At 33.6% G+C, this 15,000-nt stretch overlaps 1 protein-coding gene and 1 long non-coding RNA gene across 4 annotated transcripts in view; both read left to right on the forward strand.

Moving 5' to 3' along the window:
* LOC118762868 overlaps positions 1 to 708 on the forward strand; it is a 2,805-nt gene extending 2,097 nt beyond the window's left edge. The window contains exon 2 of the long non-coding RNA XR_004998614.1: positions 1 to 708. This exon is cut by the window's left edge and continues 438 nt beyond it. This is a non-coding gene — a long non-coding RNA (uncharacterized LOC118762868).
* Positions 1 to 15,000, forward strand: part of LOC115210225 (universal stress protein Slr1101-like) — a 31,597-nt gene that overhangs the window by 7,227 nt on the left and 9,370 nt on the right. The gene's annotated exons all lie outside the window — the stretch shown is intronic.

A 15,000-nucleotide genomic window follows, 5' to 3' on the forward strand; every position in this document is an offset into this window, starting at 1 on the left:
AGTTTCACTCTTCTACGCATATTCGTATCTCATAGTCCATAACAGCTTTTGCCCTGTAGTCCATAAAACAATGACCTACATTAAGAATTATGAAACTAAAAATTCAGAATTTCAGAAAATAATAAATTTCAAAGAGACAAAAGAAACAATCACCAATGTAAAGTAAAAATGAAAACATATATAAAATGAAAATATGGAAATTGAGATAAAAATCAATATTAAACAAAGAAATTAGAATTGTAAAAACTGAAATTAGTCTTAAATGCGCAAATATTTCGTCAATATTAATGCTAAGCTTTCAAGATACAATCCACATACGACCAACTTTATGTCAGAATTCTGCTAATAAAACGTTTTTAGAATGATTGAAATTGCATTCATCTAGATATCATTTTATAAAAAAATTATCCATAAAATTAATACTATCTATCAATAAAAATGAGCTATGAACGTTTAAATGTTTTTATTGGCGGATTTGGTACTCGGTTAGAGATATGCAACAGATAAGTAAAGTTTATATAATTCTTAGGTTTGTTCACAGTTTAGGATACAAATAGCTGCGGTAATATGAAATTAATTCTCAGATACAAAAATAAATGAATAAATAAAATAAAAAAATCACAAAGAACTGGGCCAGAAAAAATATCTACAGTTAATTTACGAAGAATATGCACTTATATTATTGTGAAACTTAAAATACGGAAGTAAGAACAGAGCTGTGAACGAATAACTAATGAAAAATGTACAAATTCTCATAAAATTTCGATTGTACGCTCAGTCACTGAGGAATTGACTTTGAGAATAATACTTCAAGGCTTGTCTTTTGAAGTTCAATTCCAAGACGTTATTTTCAAATATATGCAACACGCTCCATTTGTTCAGATTATAATTTCCACCCAAATGACTAGTCAACTGGCAAAAGGCAGCATTCATGTGGATTACTAATCGGATAGTATCTCCCCAAATAACAGCAGTAAGTGTACTTAGACAATTTTAATTCATTACTTCATTTGCCGCCGGTAATAGTATTTGCAAATGAGCGTAAATGTCACAAATGTATGACTGTTTTGTACTGTGACATTTTGTGGTTTTTATGCCTATATCAGAAATAATAATTCTTATATATATATATAAAAAAGAGTATATATATATATGGTTTACTGTTCCGTTAAGGTAAGATCAACAAAAAATAACTCCATCCAGTGAGAGATAAATATTTAATGTATACAGTAAAAAGATAGGAACTACTAACAGTTTCTTATTTTGGAGACACGTGTCCAGGCAAGTTTTTATTACACGCCTTGTGTCTCTAAGCAACCTGCAAACCCTGAGCACATAGTCTATTCTATTTAAAAATCAGAATAGACCGTGTACCCAGAGCCTTAGGATTGCGTGGAAATACAAGGCGTGTTATAAAAACCTGCCTAGACACGTGTCTCCAATGTGAGAAACTATTAGTAGCTTTTTTTTAATACTACGTACATTAAATTATATATATATATATATATATATATATATATATATATATATATATATATATATATATATATACATGTACATATATATTCAAACAACAATACTGAATTTAAAAAGTGTGCACCAAAGCGCATTGAAGACATCTTAGAATAGATATAACATTATGAAAAAAGAAAACATCTTGATTTAAACAAATTTATGCCCTCTATAAACTGACAAAATATATCAGCTTAAAGCTTTGAAACATCATCGGCTTCTTTCAACATGAAATGGTTACATGAAATATAACATCAAAACATGATGTCTGAAATAAATGGTGTTATGCAATAGAAACAAGAAAAAATCCACAAGGAATCAAAAACATCTTGATAATTAATGACTATAAACCTGGAAAATGGAACGTGGACTCTTTGTGATGTATTTCTTTTATTTTAACATAGTAGCATAAATAAAATCGCCAAACTTGAGAAAAGTTACGGAAAAGTGGTAAAATAAATAAGTTTTGTTTGTCCATTTTGTATGCACGCATATTCGAAGAAAAATGGGTGATTTTGTTTTACTAGTACACACGATCATCCATATATATATAAATATATATATATATTTCGATTTGTCACTTTTCTTTCTCTCTGTCTCTCATGTGCGTATATGTACATACATAGCCCCATAAAGGAATATATACATATATATATTCATATATACACATTCACACAAATATAGACTTCATCTTATCTAATGTACCGCATCCTCACACCTGGGTAAATTTGCTGCTCTACAATTGTTATATCGCAATACTACACAGCGGCTGTGTGAACTACGAAATCCTCGTCGCCACTGTTATGTCGCACGTTCGGATGTCTTCTACTCAACTCTTCTCTCTAGACTCTACGTATTGGGCTAGTCTACTTCATCGTCTGGGGGCGTCCGCACAACAACAATATAACCCTCCTCACAATGCAGCTTATTCTACTCGAAACATTTCTTCAACCATAGAATCAAAATAAACGAAGTTGTATCGCTATTATAGCTCAAACCTCAACTAATCACTGAGACTCAGTCCTGCCATCTATCTAAACACATAAAGCAGTTTGACATTGCTATTTTATATTAGACTTTTTCAACTAGGAGGATCGAATCTTCGCTAGCTAAGGTATAGTCACGGAGTGAGTAGAGCAAAAATTTGGACACAAATAATCGTGACTTTCATGAGTTGTTTTGATCTTGTGAGATTCCTTTAAAACCAAATAATGCATCTTAAGAACAAGCGTTCGAACTGAGGAAACCTAGTATTCTTTGTAGTTAATGTGTTTCCTTTCGCGCTAAACTATTGACTACCCTTACTATATACATGGCTAAGGTGGATAAATGAAAAACAGTGGAAAGAATTTTACAATAATTATTCAAAGAAGCAACATTATAACATTTCTAAACTTAATTTATTTTTTATTTAAGAAAACTGCAAAATCTTCTCAAACTGATAATTCAAATTTCACCGATATCGACATTTAATACTTTGGGAGATATGTTGCTACTACCTGTCTTTCCTATCCGTAATTAATCCATCATCCGAGGTTCTGCTTCAAAATTCGGACACCAGGATATTTGATGCATATTTTATCAAACATTCTGTTTCAACCCTTTCATGTACAGAAGAAGAGCATTCTCTTTCATTACTAAACACGAAGGTATTCTTCTCTACAGCTGGATGTATATAAATATTGTTGTTTAGCCCCTGATAAGCTCATATCGAACAAATCTATGATCAAAGGCGTACAAGCCGTCAGCATCCCATCATTTTTGCAGATAAAACGTTTCTATCTAGGATTACATTATACAATATGTTTTTCCTTCTAAGTCAAGGTTCTTTGTAGGTTAAGTAACTACGTAGTCTATCATTTGTCGGCTCGCATATAAATAACGTATCTTACTTTAGGTGCATTTCACATATCAAGGCGTAAAAATGTTAACGTAACTGCGCAGTGTAACATCAATAACGTTTTAAGTTTTGTAATTAAGTGGGATGTTATAAAAATATTCAGAATTAATTTTTAAGTGAATAATTTAGATACCGCAGAAAACTAATATTTGAAGAAATGAGAATGATCTTTCATCACCCTTTAACCCTTTTCATTAACCTCCTTGAACGTTTGCTGTGTCTAACATTCTAAAGACCAACTAATACTAATTGAAACGGGAATTTTTCTTGGATTACTAACAACTTTATTTGCTACTATACGTTGTATTACATTACAGATGTATGTTTATTTGTAATTTGCTCGACTATATTGAAATCTATTTCATTAACATATATATATATATATATATATATATATATATATATATATATATATATATATTATATTAGAAGAAATGAGGTACTCAGAAATTCGGATGGTTTTATATTTACAGATATTTATTTGTATATTACATGTTTTTATACATCATATAGCTTATATCGTATATCATATATTAGCGCTTTCGTCCTTTCTGATGGATTTTTTAAATTGCATCCATTCTGGCGGATTTTTCAAACAGTTCAATTTGAAAAATCCACCAGAATGGACGTAAGCGTTATATGATGTATAAAAACATGTAATATACAAATAAATATCTGTAAATATAAAACCATCCGAATTTCTGAGTATCTCATTTCTTCTAATATAAAATACCTGTACATCATCTCCAAACCTTCTAATATATATATATGTATATATATATATACATACATATATACACACATATATATACATATATACATACATATATATATATATATATATATATATATATATATATATATATGCATATATATATATGTATATATCTATATATATACATATATGTATATATATGTATATATATAAAATTGTTTCATTTTTTCTTTGTGATTTATGACATTGAATTTTGTTATATTAATCTTGGAGCACTTTGTTGATTATATGGTTTAAAATACACATATCAGAATGTGTTACTAGGTGTGCATGTATGTCCTAAGTCATATATATATATATATATATATATATATGATTGTTTGAGTGTGTGTGTTTGTATTAATATGTAAACATATTTACTTGAAAGTTTATGATTTTCGATATGGTTGTAACAATTATGGCCTTATTCTGTGCAAGAGGGACAGTGATTATACCTTTTATTATAGGTACTTTCCCTCTTCCGGATAAAGCAAGGTTGGTGCAACTGTTAGTATTCGACCTGCGATTTCTATATCATTGTGTTTGTCAGGAAATATGAGTTAAAAGGGCTATTCCAGAGAGTTCGAATCCTAGAGAGTGATGTAGAGTTTAGTATAGTGTCTACAATGGGGATGTAGACAAAACGAACGGTGGATAGGAGCAATCAGTAGTAATACCAGTTTTCTAATTCACAGGAGGAAGCTGTGTCATAGTTAGAAGAGACATTGGGATGACTAAGGCAGCGAGCTAGCAGAAGCGTTAGCATGCCAGACGAAATGCTTAGCGGTATTTCGTCTGCCGCTACGTTCTGAGTTCAAATTCCGCCGAGCTCGACTTAGCCTTTCATCCTTTCGGGGTCGATAAATTAAGTTGCCAGTTACGCACTGGGGTCGATGTAATCGACTTAATATCTTTGTTTGTCCTTGTTTGTCCCCTCTGTGTTTAGCCCCTTGTGGGTAGTAAAGAAATAGGTATTCCATCTGCCGTTACGTTCTGAGTTCAAATTCTGCCGAGGTCGACTTAGCCTTTCATCCTTTCGAGGTCGATAAATTAAGTTGCCAGTTACGCACTGGGGTCGATGTAATCGACTTAATCCTTTTGTCTGTCCTTGTGTGTCCCCTCTGTGTTTAGCTCCTTGTGGGCAATAAACAAATAAGAAACATTGGGATGACGGGAAGACGCTGCACGTCGTAAGATTTGCCTTTGTACATCTGTGGATGATTGAAGGTGTCTCTGTAAGTGGATGACTTCTGTGGATGCCGTCTAGAATATGTGAGTACACGTGTGTGTATGTGTGTGTGTGCGCATGTTGTGTGCGTATGCATGCTGTGTGCGTGTGTGTGTGTACGCAGCATTGACGAATGATTAAGAAGTTAAGCTTTGCAATGACAAGGTTATTTGTTCGATCCCATTACGGAGCATCTTGGACAAGTGCTTTTCTCTATAGTTTCAGGTTGATCTAAAGACTTGTGGGTGAAAGTAAGCTGACGGGATCTGTACGAATTGTAGCTGCAGTTTAGTGGTTCGGGTTTTGTTAAAGGTTAAAAAAGTGTTTTACGCTGATTTTGTCTGAGAATTCCGATAATGGCGTGTGTGTCTGTGGATTGTTCAGCCACTTACACACTAGTTCAATGAGGAGGTAATTCAGTTGATCGGACAACTAAATATTCATCGTCGAAACCGACAGAGATCCATTTACTTTGATGAAGTTATTTTACTTAGTGAGTGTATGTGTGTGAGAGAGAGAGAGAGAGAGAGAGAGAGAGAGAGAGAGAGAGAGAGAGAGAGATTGTTAGTTGAGAAATATGTCAAAAGCTTTTCAAACTTGGAAGTATTTAATGGTTTATCATCTCTGTTTCTCTACCACCGAGATCAGAAACTATTTCCTGACAATAATAACATTTCACTGTTTTGACACTTATTTTCACGCATTATTATACATTTGTAAATCACAGAGTTTCTTTTTCTCTAACATAAACACTACTAGATGCAAAAATTGTCCATAAAACCTGACAGCTAAACTAATCCACTATGTTTCAAGGATATAAAATGTTATTTGAGAAAGCTAACTTATTTTAAGCAGAATACTAATTAGATGTCGACAATAACTAAATATGTTTAACTTAAAAATTCACAACATATTTGAAACACTCACTCTAACAAAAATATAGTTAAATAAATAAAATAAAAAAGAAATAAAGCAAGCAATATTTATACTAGTAACATTTCTATTATTCTATATTTCATTGAACAAACATATGATATCTGGCTTTATTTGTAGGAATGAAAATGAGTTAAATGCAAATAATGGTGTTGAAATGTAGCCAGGATACCTGGAAAACAAATTTACTGGCATGGACTCTGCTTATTTCATTATGGTTATGAAATTTTCAGTTTGATTAGCTGTCAGCTTTTTATTCTCCAATAATCTGCCACTGGGTGGTAATAAGTTGTATTGTTATTGTAAGCATTAGATTAGACCGATTATTAGTAAACAAGATAAAATAGAGCTGAAATGATTTTGGCAATAATGAAGAATGATAAATATTATAACTTAACTTGAGAAGCTATAATTACACACGAAACTTTCTTTTAGTTGAAATGTTGGCAATTATCATTCTTTCGTGTAAAACTTTTACAAAATATTACATTTGTGCAGAAAATAATATGATTCACTTTAGCCTGTAGAATATAAATTCTAGAATTAAGAAAAAAAAATACTGTCAGCTTAGATCTGAAATTGCTAGACAACCTCAAGGTAAATAATACTGCCATAGTCTGTACTATAGAGAAAGAGAAATGTAGGTGTTATATACCCCTACAACTCAGAAACAAATGTTGATATTGACTAGACATAAGGTGGCGAGCTGGCAGAATCGTTAGCACGCCCGGTAAAATGCTTAGTGACATTTTTTCGTCTGTCTTTGCGTTCTGGGTTCAAATTCCACCGAGGTCGACTTTGCTTTTCATCCCTTCGAGGTCGATAAAATAAGTACCAGGTGAGTACAGGATCGATGTAATCGACTTACTATCTCCCCTGAACTTGCTGGTCTTGTACAACATTTGAAACCGATATTGACTCGATATTTGATTGGGACTTTTAGCTAGGTATTAGATTGGGACTTTCTGCACCACTGTATATGGTTTATATATAGTTTCAACAAAAGTTGTATTTATGAGTGTATAATACCTTAACAGCTACATCACGACACGTCCGTTGTTTAAATGTTGGAAAAAGAGGCTAAACATGTTATCATCAGTATAATCCCATAACCTAGACACTTTCGAGAGGTCTGTTTCATACTTGGGATCGGTTGGAAATTTTATGGGGTTGACTATATCCAAATTTGAAGTATTCTTCTGGCTTGCTTTTCTAATATAGTTCAGAGGACTAAAGTATGTAATTACAAAACAAATATAATCGCCTCATTCATCAAGATGATAAATGACAGCGTATATTTTAAATGAATTAATGCATACGCTCGCGCGCACACAAGCACACACACACACACACACACACACACACACACACACCTACATTATTCAACAAGAACACAATTCAAACAACAAACTAATCTTGATAATAGGAAAAGGTGTCGATGTTGGTCTAATAAAAATTTGCATATATTAACTTGTATATAACGATGTTCCTTGCCTTAATTTTAAAATCTTAAACAAAACTCTTTCTCACTTTAAACAATTTTAAATATAATAAATCAGTCTGATTTGTGGAAGATTCTGTTCATTCTTCATTCTAATGGTCATACATACATCGAAGTCTGATTTCGTTCCAACTAAAAACAAATAATAATAAATAAATAAAAGTATAAAATAGTTTAACATCTAAAAATTACTGTATTGGTGGGAGAGTTTTTGATCTTCTGATCTAACTCCAAATAATTGTTTCATAATACGTTTTATTAATATAATTGTTGCATGGTAACTGTTCGGACGAATCATTTATTTCATATGAAATAATACTTTTTTACGTGTCTGCGGTGATATCTACAGTTAATTGAGGCACATTATCTCAGGTGGGTCTTGCTAGGTATTTACACTGACCGGAAACTAACAATAAGCTATTAGAAGTAAAAAAAAAAAGATGAAAAATATCTCAGATACCTATCCTGATTGGTTAATGCCAATGAAAATCCATTTTGTATTTATTGATTTCAGGAATGTTTGGTCAAGACGTGGGACTAAATTACACCTTCTTGAGATGGAATTTAATTTGTAGGAACGAAAGTTACAAAAGCTAGTGTTATAACAAAAAGAAAAAAAAGAATCTTACTCTTAAAGAGTCAGAATAATTTCGTCTAAATTACGCAAAAATGAAAATAACACTGACGTCTCATTTTAACAGATATATTTACCAAAATTATAAAAAAATATCTTGAAATACTAAAGAGTAAATTTATTCAATAAAATCACGTTGGTTTCAACTACGGCCTCCAGACGACTTCGGAATCTCCCACAACTCTTCTAGACGGTCTCCTTGTTTAAGTTGGTGAATGTTGCCATAATTCTTGCCTTCAGTTCATCATCGATGTTATAAGAAGTTTTGTTGGTCTCTCGCTCTCGGATTGCAGTGTGGGGAGTTATGTGACCAGACGTTAGGATTGATGTGATCGCAGAAATTGTCTAACAGCCATGACTGGGTTCCCCTGCTTGTGTGGCATGGTGCAGAGTCCTGTTGCCAGACATAGGGTCTTCCAGCAGTCACACTCTTGACTCAGGGCAACATTACCTCGACCAGGCACTTGATGTAGGCCTCCGTGTTGAGTCTGAGACCGCATGGGAAGATGAATGGAGGCATAACGTCGCTATCACTAGTGATCACTCCAAAGACCATGATGTTGACTGGATGTTAGATTTTTTATCACTCTCGGTACATGTCCTCAGATTGCACTGTCCCCAGATTAACAACCAAACACTCAGAAATATTCGTATTCGAGCTTCCGGCTCGAATGCCAGGGAGTACAGCATGTCGTGAATTCTGGCAGAGTGAACTGTGTCATGGTGCTGTTTTTCTCACAGGCGGTGCCCAACTAACCCTACTATTCTGTGTAGTCGACAAAATCAAAAACAAAGAAGCACATGCGCGAAATAAAAAAATATAAAATGGGGACAATTTACCCATTGCACCCTGTATATGTATATATATATATATATATATATATATATATATATATATATATATATATATATATTATATATATATACTCTTTTACTTGTTTCAGTCATTTGACTGTGGCCATGTTGGAGAACTGCCTTTAGTCGAGCAAGTCGACCCCAGGACTTATTCTATCGGACTCTTTTGCCGAACCGCTATGTTACGTGGACGTAAACACACCACCATCGGTTGTCAAGCGATGTTGGGGGTACAAACACAGACACACAAACATATACACACACACACACATATATATATATATATATATATATATATATATATATATATATATATATATATATATATATATACATATATACGACGGGCTTCTTTCAGTTTCCGTCTGCCAAATCCACTCACAAGGCTTTGGTCGGGCCGAGGCTATAGTACAAGACACTTGCCCAAGGTGCCACGCAGTGGGACTGAACCCAGAACCATGTGGTTGGTAAATAAGCTACTTACCACACAGCCAATCCTGCGCCTAAGAAAAATTGCCATGTAGCCCCCAGTGAGAACTGAACTCACGACCCCTGGTTTACAAGACCAATATATACAAGGTATGTACTTAAATATATATAAGTACATATCTTATATAGTATGTATATATTTTATTAATCTGCCAGTATGGCTGATATTTCGCTTACCACTTGTGATGACAACATCATCCCTCTTATGTTTATATAACCATATACATATACATAGATACGCACACATCTATACATACATACACACATACATATATACATCCATATATATATATAGACACATGCATATATATATATATATATATATATATATGTACATACATATATATGTATACACACACACACACACACATATATATATATATATATATATATATATATATATATATATATATATATATATATGTATATATATATATATATATATATATATATATATATATATATATATATATATTCCTTTCCTCCCCAGTGACATCTAGTATTTGTTTACATCGAAGAACTCTCATTCACTCCAACGTCTTTGTAGTAGCCAAGTCTGTAACTGCCAGTTATCATATTTAATGTCATCTTTCATTACAGAAGGACAAGAAAAAGATATTCTTATCTGATGTAGTAGTTGAAAGGTGTAGTTAACGGTACGTTGTGGTATTGCAGCAAATTAGTTAATGTTTTCGTCTCTAAAGCTAAGGAAGTTTTAATATTTGTTCTATTGAAATCTGGAGAGACTAGAATTATCTGTTAAATGACTAGCGTTTTCCCTAGGAGATTGATTCCTACAATCATGAACGCGGATCGTATTGATTTAAGAGCGAAGAAGGTGTGCGAATAGATAATTTTACAAATGGAAATAACAACCTTAGCTTTCATCTTGTACGAACGCGACCAGTATTTTTTGGGCATTCAGTAAGGTCTTGTTAAAATAACAAGTAAGATTTCAACAGACTTATAAGAACTTTAGAAACGGGCTGAATAGGAAATATTACGCTAGCGTGAGAGCATATTCAGTTATTACAGTGATCCCTCGTTTATCGCGGTAGATTGGTTCCGAGACCGGCCGTGATAACTGAATTTCCGCAAAGTAGGGACACCATATTTACGGTATTTATTTAACGAGTATTTGGACTTTTAAAACCCTCCCTGTACTGTTGAAAACCCACCCATTACAGTAGTTTATTAATAACAAGGACAACTTTTAAGCCATACCACTTTAGATTTAAAAAAATAAAGATCGTTACTGTTACACAGACCAGATTACAAAGCAGAAAGCTGTGATTCATCGTCTCTCTCCATTGCACCAATCACAGCACGTCTTAAGTTCAAATACCCCTGTATATGCTTTTTTGCTATTTTACTCTTGTTTTGTTGTTCCTAGACTAGGAAATAATATTTATTATTAATATTTTAAAGGATTTAATGAAAAATTTTAGGCGTCCATTTATGTGTATATATATTTTTAAAATCCGCGAAGTCGTGAATCCGCGACAGTTGAACCGCGAAGTAGCGAGGGATCACTTTATATGACAATGTGTAGAATGCTAATTTGTTATTTCAAAAAATTCATACGTTAGGCATTTGATGATGCTCGTTCTCCATTCAATGTTGAACCAAGAATTTGTAATCTTTCAAAGATACTATTTCCACTGTTTGATTTTTTTAAAACAAAGGAAACGAAGAAAGGAGGTAAGAAACAAACCTGAAAGTAATTTCTTAAAATTATATGAAAAATATTTTCAGTTATCTATATGAAATTAATAGTCAACAGAACGGATGATTAGGAGAGATAAAAAATGAAAACAATCAAAAGCTATTCCTAGTCTTTTGAGACTGGGAATAGCTTTTAAATAACCTCATAAAGTGAATATTTCAAATTTACATTCTCACGCCGCTAAATATGGCTGGCTTCCACCATTAAAAAAGAAGAAATTATATATTTAAAAATATAAATACATAAAAACTACTTTTTCTCATTTTTCATTTTAAATATTTCTACGAACTAGCTGTTTTTTTTATTTTCCACTGAAAACTTTCCAAAAATATTTAAAATATTTTCTTCCATTAATTTTTCTTTTACTTGTTGATCTGGAAAGAGAAGTTAATACTTATAGTCTGCATAGATTGTTTTTGAGACGGCGAGAGTTCTTTGGAATTACGTCAATATGCTGAGTTTTCTATCTGAAGAGATGATGTGCTATTAGCTGTTGTTGTTTAGCCCCAGGTCACCCTGATTGAGTAGACGTATGATCAAAGCCATTTCAGCAGTAATCATTCTGTACTTTCCCTATGTGCAAAATGTTCCTTACTCAAATGGTTGGGTATGATTTGAAGGCAATTTGGCTGCCCCGTAGAAATACAGTAAATCATCGAGTATAATCCGCATTTTTCCCCAAAAATTTAAAAGTCGAAATCCCTAGTACGTACTATATACGAGGTTAAAAATGAAAAATATCTTCTAAGCAATGTCCGAGTCTCTATTTGCTGTCCGGCAATGTTTATTCAGATGCATTTTGTGATGTCGGACGCGAAAATACCTTGAACTAAGCCTGAAAGCAATGAAGTCATAAAAGAATCATCCATAACTTGCAGTAAACAACATTTATTAAAATAAAAGTATTCAGAACACAGAATAACATGTAACAAAAACAATTTACAAACATATTTACATTCCCATATAACAGTTAAGAACATCACCATTATTGTATTACGCATGTGCGGAAGTGTTTGTTCGACTAGGTGCTGCTGGCTTAATTACGCACGACTCAAGTTAGAGAAGAGGTGCGTATTATACACAGTGTTTAGGTTTTTCAAAAGTACAACCCCCTAAAAATCCCTGCGTATTATACCCAAGGGCGGACTATACTCGAGGATTTACGGTACCCCTGTTTTTATTGGCTCAACGTTCTATTAGTGTAATTGTAAAACAGTATCGTTTTAGAAAACAGATATACACATCTTAGAAAATTTGCTGAATTTGGAGAAAGGAACAGTGCCCATGACCTTTGTAGGCCCTCCTAGTTCGGTGAGATCGATATCTTTAGTGTTCCTCTTGCACTATTGTAAATCAAGACATATTAGAAAGATACGAGCCATGAGGAAATCTAGGGGTACGACGTCCGTAGAAGGAAGCTCTTGGTGTAGGTATTAGCGTGAGACTTGATGGTTGGACGTAACGAGAGTGATAAGAGGAGAGATGAGTGAGACGGGAATGTCTATGAAGAGGTAGCATGAATCTACTTAGCTCCAATGTGTAGAGGATATAATAATAATGATAAGGAAGGCAGAGGGAGGGAGGAAACAACAAGCCTATGAGCGTGTATATGTGTGTAGTTTTCTGACTGTCAGTTGGTTTGTCTATTTCTAGATGTCTGCATGAACAACAGAGGAACCGTATCAGCTATGAGAGTAATATTTCATATGATTCTTACGTGAGCTTTGTAGAGTATCAAAATTTATTAGGTGATGAACTAACATCAGGTTCCGAAGAGAAAGGCCAATAGTTGGAATGCATTCCTAGCTATGTTATGGCTGTGAATTTGCCAGGAGAAATCTTCGACGAAACCCAACAATTGGAGCGGTTTTGAGGGCTTTAGCTGAGTACTGCTCCTAATTAAGTGAAGTGTGGTGCAAGGACATTTTCTTGATACGAGTTGTGCTGGTGTTTCCTTGCTTTTGAAGCAGATAAGAATAGCATGCCCTCATTGAAGGACGCTTTGTTTCACGAAGAGTATTAACAAATTTCCTCTTTCAAGTAGGACGATTCAGACCTTGCTTAATAAATGGAAAATATGGAACTTTTACTCCGAGCTTTATCTTCCAAGTTTCAGCTATTAATGTCATTGGCCAATACTTCTCTAAATACACTATCGTAGACGACAAATGAGGGTACAGATACTTCTTGATGAGCAATCTGCACGGATGAGTGTGTTTATAGTGATCAACTGTATGTGTTGTACATTAGTTCACTCTCTCCATCAATCGGCATTGCCTGTACAAGTGCACAGTGTCGCACACCACAGATGTTGTAGAGGTCGCGGAACAATGTAAAAGGACGTTGTTTTGTTCAAGAACACATTGTACAACCAGGACCGGTAATCGAAAACACGACCTCGAGATCGTGAATGCAACGCCCTAACCACTAAGCTACGTTCCTTCACAACTCTTGTATTAGGTTGTTATGTAATGGATTTATATATGTTATACTACTGAGACTATGCTAACTACCACCGACAGATAATTTGAGTTATAATAATATTTGCAATAGAAACAATGGGATTAATAATTCAGAGGTAATCGTATTGATACAGCTTAGTGCAGAACAGAAATGCAAGAAATAATGAAGCACATTCTCATGTATGCATTCCCACCACCGGAACCTCAACTCTCTTTCTCTTTGTATATATATATATATATATATATATATATATATATAGATCACGGGGATCACGGGACCGACCAGACCATCAGATGTTGTTACACATCGCTTGTCACAATGCGTTCGCATTGTTTCAGCCTTCAAATGACGCCACCTCGCTGGCTAAGCGAGCAGGCCAACAGAAGAAAGAGTGGTGAAAGAGTACAGCAGGGATCACCACCCCCTGCCGGAGCCTCGTGGAGCTTTTTTAGGTGTTTTCGCTCAATAAACACTCACAACGCCCGGTCTGGGAATCGAAACCGCGATCCTGCGACCGCGGGTCCGCTGCCCTAACCACGTGGCCACTGCGACTCCAACAATTATATATATATATATATATATATATATATATATATATATATATATGTATGTATATATATATATATATATATATATATATATATATATATATATATGTATATATATATATATATATAAATATATATGTATATATATATACATATATTACATATATATGTATATATACATATATTATATATATGTATATATAAACATGTATATATATATATATATATATATATATATATATATATATATATATATATATATATATGTATGTATGATATATATAGGAGTGGCTGTGTGGTAAGTAGATTGCTTACCAACCACATGGTTCCGTTCATTCCCACTGCGTGAAACCTTGGGCGAGTGTCTTCTACTATCGCCTCGGCCCGATCAAAGCCTTGTGAGTGGATTTGGTAAACAGAAACTGAAAGAAGCCTGTCGTATATATGTATATATATA

Source organism: Octopus sinensis, linkage group LG4 (genome assembly GCF_006345805.1).
Source record: "Octopus sinensis linkage group LG4, ASM634580v1, whole genome shotgun sequence".
NCBI classification, from domain to species: domain Eukaryota; kingdom Metazoa; phylum Mollusca; class Cephalopoda; order Octopoda; family Octopodidae; genus Octopus; species Octopus sinensis.